The sequence below is a fragment of the Mchenga conophoros genome, linkage group LG3 (assembly GCF_057382185.1).
Source record: "Mchenga conophoros isolate Kocher_MC1m ecotype Shallow Benthic linkage group LG3, M_conophoros_male_GT1.1, whole genome shotgun sequence".
NCBI lineage: Eukaryota > Metazoa > Chordata > Actinopteri > Cichliformes > Cichlidae > Mchenga > Mchenga conophoros.
Window position 1 is genome coordinate 72,170,209 of NC_140528.1, and position 8,322 is coordinate 72,178,530.

At 39.8% G+C, this 8,322-nt stretch overlaps 1 protein-coding gene across 3 annotated transcripts in view; it reads right to left on the reverse strand.

The window, feature by feature from the left end:
- usp53a (ubiquitin specific peptidase 53a) overlaps positions 1–7,604 on the reverse strand; it is a 31,054-nt gene extending 23,450 nt beyond the window's left edge. For 2 of the 3 annotated variants that reach the window (XM_085267076.1, XM_085267077.1), the window contains exon 1: positions 7,119–7,604. The gene's annotated coding sequence lies outside the window, so the exon portion shown is untranslated. The remainder of the gene's footprint in view (positions 1–7,118) is intronic. The other variant, XM_085267078.1, reaches the window with a different exon arrangement.
- Positions 7,605–8,322: the final 718 nt, after the last annotated feature.

Sequence of the window (8,322 nt, forward strand, 5' to 3'; positions counted from 1 at the left end):
GAAAAAGCAGTTCTAAAGACGTGGCTGTACATCAATCAGCACCGAGACACACGGTCTAAAACTGGAGGACTCTCCCGTAGAGCAGGCAGCCAGCAAAGCTCAAACTCAGCTCAACTTGCAATCCTGTTATTTTGGCAAAACAGCAGAAATTTCTACAAAGCTTACATTTTTGCTCATGTGTCAACAAAAAGAAAACCAGTGAATGGGTTTATGGGCTTTTCCACATGTCTGGGATAAATAGCATCATGATTGGAGGACCCAAAAACCTCTTTTTCAGTCTGAAGCATAGTGGAGGCACGGTGGACTTACGTTTCTATCTTAGGAAGGATATAAAGATTTTATTTATTTGATTTTGTATTTTTAAAGAGAGAGATAATGTCGATAACCTGACGCTTATGCATGTAAGAAGCTGGAGAAATATAAGAATATATAGTGTACTGCAAACACAAACAAGTAAATTTATAATTACATGGTGGAAAAAGAAAGAAAACATGTTTTGGAATAACCATGTGAAAGGCCTTGATCAGGAGGACAAATGGTCTAAAATTCCTTCACATGGTTGTGTAAGTTTAGCAGCAGCAATATTAATAACCGAGTCTGGTGCTACCAAAAGGTTCTATTAACTAGAACTACTTTACTTTTTTCAGCTTGCACCGCCAGTTATTAGTGTGTCCAATAAAGACACACACAAAAATTCAACTGTTTGTGTGGTAATTAGTTCAGTCATACCGTGCTTGTCTAGAATTATGACTTTAAACCAGACCAACTTTAATTAGCAACTCAGTTATCCTGATAAATTTTCATAATCTCTTTATTGCAACTGTGTGAACCTGAAGTGAAATAAATAGTTTGAAATGAATTTTAAACAACGTGGGCGGCTGTAACTCCAGAGGAGAGCTCAGTCTGAAACTGCTAGTCAGCTATTTGTGGCCTGACATTTCTAAAAACCCATATAATGCTGCTCCAAGTTTCTATTCCGTCCCATTTTTTTCTTACTTTGTCTGGCCCCGTCACGCTTTTTATAAAATCAGCTACAAAGAAAGACTGCCCTGACCTATTTTTTTTTCCACCATGAGTTGAGCTGTAGTGAGCATTTTAACAAACAATTGAAGATGCAATAAACTGAGCTACACCAACAAAATCTGGAGGGAAAGTGCATCTTGGCCGGAACACATTCATCCAGCAAACCTCTTAAAAGTGTCTGTGTTTATGCTGAACAAGTCAGTGGGGGGTGTTAATATCAGTGAATGGCCAAAGAGGTCAGCATACAGTCAAAACCTTTCAGTTGTGATGTCTTTATTGGGATTTTCACATGGTAGCATTTTAAATGGTAACAGGACATGTCCTTGTAACTTTACATATCTCACATTGTTCTCATTGTTCCAGTACCAAAAAGTACAAAGAAGCAACAATGTGCAACAGTGACTCATCCAATTTTAGTCCCCAAGACCCAAAAAATAGTCGCAAAGAATAAACCTCAAACATTTTGTTATTCAGAGTAAGAAGAGGAAGAAAAAACTGCCCTACTTAGAACAAACAATGAAACTTCCCTCTTGTGACAGTCGCCAGAACCACTGAAAAGTTTCGGCTGAAACTTGCAGGACAACATTGCCATCGTGGTATTTTAGGAATCCTCGATGTATGATGACATTGCAACAACGCAGTTCGATGCAGAATCTAAGTTTGTAAGCTGCAGTTTTGTATTTTACAGTCATCTTCACATGCTCTGACTAAATGCACAAATGTCTCTGCCGTTGTACTTTGCAACTGGGCTCCTTGGCAACAGCATTCCAAAGCAATCACTTAAGCTCAGAGTTTCTTAAGAGCTGCTGTTTTCGGATTTGCTTCAGGGCTGGACTGGCAAATGGAAAACCCACCTTTGCCGATGACATCACAAGTCGGGACAAGTCTGTACAAGGACATCAAGTTTGTGATCATGTGATGAAATGGAAAAACAATTAAATTAATCACCTACACCTTAGACGACAGAGGCCGAGCACTCTACTAATCCATTATACATTTATTGATTCTGTTAATTAGGAACTGGTACATTTATTCCTGTTTTCAGGGAATAATACGCAAGCATCAAACATATCCGGCTATCGTCTCACCCATACCCATTTAGCAGAATGCAAAAACAATCCCAACCCTTGTCTACATTATTCAATGTCAAACTGATGTAACAGAGAAAGAAGCTGAAGCATGTGCTGTATTGAGACACTGCTGACAACAGCATGAGTAAATATGGCTCTGTCTTTCTGGTCCTATGAATGTTATTGCATTATATTGGTCCATTTGGAAAAAACTGTCAAGCTCAGTTATGTTAAACCATCATTTCTAGGAGCAAAACTGACAGCAAGTACACTTCAGTAATGTTGTGACGATCGTAAGATCAACATTTTGCTGTCTGGCTTAAGTTAAGCAGGCAGAATTTATAACCACCGCCTTTATTTAACAATAATTAATTAACATTACTGTTATTCTTTTTCTTTTGTTTGTTATGAGGGGATTAATGGATATAAAATAAAAGCAGGAAATCAGAAAACATCAGGTGACAGAGACCGCATAGTGTCGGCACTACAGGATACGTGCACATTTTTAGACAAGGGTTGGCTATGCTACAATCCTGAAAGGTTAAAGTAGCACATACTGTGCCTAACGTGTAAACACGGACCAAGAAGAGTGACGAGAAAGCAAAGAGAGAAGCACACTGCCTGCACAGATGACTCTGCTGACATTCTTGCTGTATTTCATCTTCTTCTGTTATGTGATATTAATGATAAAATACCTATTTTAAAATTGAAAACAGATCCCCCACAATCAATTTCAACTAACAGCAGCCATATGAAATATGTGCTTTCTTGTTTACAGACCTAGGTGGAGGAAACGAATCTGGCCAGCGGCAAAATTGTCCATAAGCCAAGTTTACATCACTGAGTAGTAAGCCAAGACGGCTGTTGACACCCTTTGCTTTCAACTCTAAGTGGAGAATTACACCATATTTCTCTTATTTTCCCTTTTCTGCTTCGATCCCAACAACATAGTCCACAAAACCGCCTGACTTCACTTTAAAACACAGTCGTGTTGACCTCCAGTTTCTGCCTTGTGAGCAAGTAGCTCCCTCGAGTTCTCTTTGAATTACCTCTCGTAATTAAAACAAAACATTGGTGATTAAAGATAACAAAAGGCTATGTTTAAAAATTAACCAGCAATTGCGCTCTCACACACATACACACAGGTGAAGCAGAGTTCAATCACATGCAGCAAAGTATCTTTGATAAGTGGAAATTAGGTCACACCTGTGGCCAAACGTAGTGCCAAAGTTCCACTGAGGTAAAGTACATAAAAGGGAAACATTAGTTTACACAGCAGCGCTTAAAACTGCAGAAAATAAATAATCAATCAGATCCTACTTTACACATGAAATATCCTTAAGTATATGTTTACATCTTATATTTAGGGATATCACCAGAACTGATATTTACAATACCTATTATACCAACATTTTTAAAACTCAAAAGGTACTTGCTTTTTACAATATTGTAGTTACCTAAAGCATGATAACTGAATAGGGTTGTCAATAAAAATGGATTACATACTCATTTGAAACAGTATTCATACCAGCAGTACTTTGCCTCCTCCAGCTGACACACAGCCCCTCCCCTCACTAGCAGCTGAACACATGAACAGTAGTATCTTAAAACATCTCATCTGCTGACACTACAGTCTTTACAAAGAATTTGGTGAGGTCAGTAAAGCTCCTGTTTAAACAACATCGAAGTAATAAACACTTAGGAACAGATTATATAAATAATTGTTTTTAAAAACTGCTTTCTAATCTCGAGTTTAGTTATCCATGTGGTTATGCAACATCCTTGACTTACAGCCATTTAAAAGGAGAAATATTGCATTGGAAAACATTGTTACTAGATAAAATAGTTATCCATAAAAAACAACAGCAGCAATGATTTTCAATGTACTATGGAAAAGTTGTCAGAGATGCAGCATTGAGCCAAAAACAAGAGCCAAACAAAAGCAGTCATTTCTTTTTTTCACCAAGGGGCACAACTGCAGGAAGTCCAGTCTTCCTTTGTAAACAAAGACTGGCTCAGACTTGTCAAACAAGGACCAGGAATGACTCCCTTCTCCCCTTGTCATATGGAAAATGCTAAGGCTAGCACCTTCAAGCAGTCAGCCAAAGAGCATATTGTGCAGTGGCAGCTTTGACGAGCCTGGAGGATCTGTAAAATGTGTCCAAATTTGGGGTGACGGAGTGGAGAGTCAGATGCTATAATCTATGAGTTAGTGATCAGTTGATGGATAGCCCCATTAACAATGATTCAACTGATCTCCTTAATATGGCAACGCCAGCAGCTGCTGATGAATCAATCTGTGGTAAATTGAGTCACACTATGTCACTTTTTTCAAGAAACAAAAATAGAAATGCATCATTGCAGCAACACAAAGAGAGAAGATTTCTGATGTATATATTGTTGGAACGGTCGACTTTCGGGTTCCCAGTAGCGAAAGTCTGTAATTCTCTCCACATCGGCTTTTTCAAAAGCCCAAATTACAGCGTTATTAATTAATAAGGCTGTAAGGATTAATTCTTAATTCACGTTCACAATTTACAATATGAACTGCCACAGAGTACGATACAGCTTAACGTCTCTGAAACTCCTTCCTCTCAAATGCAGATCAATACATCTCCCTGTCAAGCTGGTGCATTATACACCTAGATGACAGCCGAGCGTGTTCCGACTCACTGTTGATGAATGGCTTTTTCCTTACTGGAGATCACGTAGAAAAAGCAATTGCTGCACACGTGTTCTCGCTGCGTGTCATGCATTTTAATGGCATATGTTAAAGAGGAAACTCGTAAATATTCAACTTTCCCTTCAGAAAAATAACTTCAGGGCCACGCACACCAGCTCCTACTCTGCATCCTATGACAGCCATAACATGCGTCATCTCTTTCCCACCTTCACAGACACTTTTCTAAATGTGCTTTAACCACACGTGAAAATCATTTCCGGCTGACAGCAAAATGAGATCTTTTTTTTTTAATTAAAGAATAGTGGAGCTAGATTAACATAGAAACACTAATGTTAGAAAGAAAAGGGGTGGATCCAAATAAAGTGAATAAAAATAGCTGAGCGAGGTAAAAGAGTGCAGTGGGTTTGTTGTTATAAAGTGCGGTTCATAAAGGCTGCCAGGTGTAAAATCTATTTTAGCGTTAAGTTAACCATATCTGAATTTAGAGCCGTTCCTTGGAACAGATTGACTTTTGACAAGTGGACAATTACTCCCATTTTCTGGGTCTGTTTTTAGACTTGAAAATGAACTTCTCCACTTTTGGTAAAGTCATACAAAGTTCCAAGTCTGACTCATATTGATAGAGTAAGGATGAATCACAATTCTTCCTCATAAACTACTCTTAAAGCAACATTTAAAATTTCCCTGAACTGAACGCATTCAACATTTCTTCCCTCGGTCGGTTTAATTAATTAGGCGTTAGAACTAGGAAACAGATTCATAAACAAGCAGCCAATGCATGTACAAGAACAAGCAATAAATTTGACCCTGTGTGTTTATTCTACAAAAAAACAAACAAAAAAATAAATAAATACCTCCCCCCCCCCCCCCAAAAAAAAAACCCCAGAAAAAAAAAAAAAAAACAGTGAAACTTCACTTGAAATTCCCTGCAGACTGCAGACATGATTTAAGAATGGGTAACAATGCAGCGGTCATTTCCTGTGTGGGCTTCCTGCTCAAAGTCTTGCTGCGTTCCAACACACGGTCCCCGTGTTCAACCCTGTGAAACTGAACAGGTCACCCACACCGCGCTGAGTCACCCATTACTCCTTACTGCTTCCAACAGAGGAAAAGGAAGAACAAAAGCACAGAGCCAGGATCCAAAGCTGAATAGAATCTGACTGAAATATAACATCCGCCTTTCTGCTCTCACAATTGCTTCCTTAATGGCCCCTCATTTGACAACAGCTAGCCAAGAAACATCAAGCATGATCATGACCCTGCCCCCAATTTATCTTTTTTTTTCTGCAACTTTTTTTTTTTTAAATGCATAAAGAAAAAACTTTTAAAGCTAAACCTGAAGTGGCAGACCTCTGGGTTAGTAGCTTATCATCACACACCATCTTTCTAAAAAGCTGATGAAGACACAGCACATTAGTAAACAGTACTTCTCAAAAGCTCACGTTTTTCCAAGTACTCTTGCTCAATGTACTTGCACACAAAGACGTGGCAGAAGGCCCAGCGTCAAAAACTGGTTCGTCGGCATGCCTTTATGTTTATTTCACCATCTTTGTCCTTAAGGAAATGTTCCACCTGCATCAATGTGAAGGCTGAGTGAGCAAGATGTCTAAAGGGTTGATGATCTCATCGCCTCATCATCACTGTGCTTAAGGGACTGGGCTCGTCGGGATGAGGGTCTTATCATGAGTTTAGAGGGGAAAAACCAGTCTACTGGTGCCACATAAGAGAAGTTCTGTTACAACAGATCTGATCCCCCCCCCAAAAAAAAAAAACAAAACAAAAACAACAACAACAAAAACCAGACTAGCAGCAATTTTTTCCTGTAGATATAAACAAAAGTGTACATGATTGCGCAACATGAAACCTTTCCACACGCAATAAAAAGTGATGAGACATCCTCTGATAGCACACTGTGTGACAGAAAAGCTGACATAACGCGCGTGTGTGTGTCACGAAATAAAGCATTCCAACACTAAAAACGTCACGCCAGCTTCCGTGACCTTATGCTACATTTTATAATATTTAATGACCGATTCATAGCCTCACTTACAGCTCACTGTTCACAGTGAGCCTATTTCAAGGCCCATAAATAATAATAATAAACTGAATAAAATAAACAGTCAAAAAATAAAAACGACAAATAAACTCTACTAAACTTCTAAACAATTTCCACACCTATATTTTTATAGCAAGTTATGCTAACTAAAGCTAGCCTAACTAACGCTAGGCCTACCTGGTTTCCGACTTACCTGAGTTCCAGGTAGAGCTTCCGCCCCCACGTACTGCCACAAACATAAACAAGGAAAGACAAGTACATTTGTCAAACTTCAGCTGACGCTTACCTGTGGCTGAATAATGACAACAAAAAGTGCCGCAATATCCTTTTTAGAGTTCGCTGAACAAGAGTTGGAAGTAATTTTTTTCTTTTGGTTGAGTTTCGCCGAAAAGCCGAATGAGTCTCTGCTTACTATGTTCTTCAAACGGGGAGACGCTGGGAACTAAAACACCGCCCAGACAAGTAAAGTGTTGCCTCGCGTCGCTTAAACTTCTCTCTCCCTCTCCGGCTTTTTCTCTGTTTTCTTCTCCTACGGCGAGTTTCCACTTCGGATACACACCAGCCCCGTCTGTCCACTCGCGGTACACTCCGGCTGGAGGAGGCGTGCGTTTGTGCTGCAGTTCTCTGAAGCGCGGCGGTAGTGAGCAATGGTTCGCTCGGTCGACTTGGCCACCTGAAATACTGGATTAGAGATGTTTTCAGAGCGGAGATGTCAAACCCCGCCTCTTCAACACTGTATTTACTGCAGTCTGCCATGCTACTGTACACCGCTGCCACTGCTAGGGCGCGCGCGCACGCACGCTCCAATATTTGCAGAGCGCCAACTCTGCTGGCAAGCTCGTTAATGTTGCTTTATGGTGCTGGTGAGGAGGGGGGGCAGCTTACTGCTACAATGCGGAGTGCGCTAGAAACAGCATCACATGCGCACTTGGACGGTTCTTTATAATATTCCAAAAGTCAGTTAAAGTATATTTGAGTGCATAAAAATTTTTCACAACGTGTGCTTTACAGATTCCCATAAATCTCACAGGATATCCGCGTTCTTGCTTTTTTTTTTTTTTTTTGCTCTTTTCCCCCCGCAGATCAAGTGTTGCAGCGTTTAAGGTTTGTTTACACCTGCGTGGTTACACTAATACTGTGGTGGCAATTCCTAACAGCGATGATTATGAACAACTGGGAGTGGAGGGAAGTCATGTAAGGCTGGTGTTACCCAAACACCATCTGCCTGATCCTGTTATATAAAGAAAGCAAATGAAAGGAGTGTACCTATAAGCCCCCCTCATCCCAACCTCTCTCTCTTTTTTTTTAAGTTAGACACTAGTGTTTCATCCCTGACGTGTTTCATGGCTCAAGCTCACCATATTTTTTTTATTTAGAATAATTACATTAATTTAAACAAGCAGCTTGGATTTCGTTGACATTTACTCAGTTAATACCCTCTAAACCAAGGCCAGGCATCTTGTTATCCTTTTTCTACATGACAACTACAT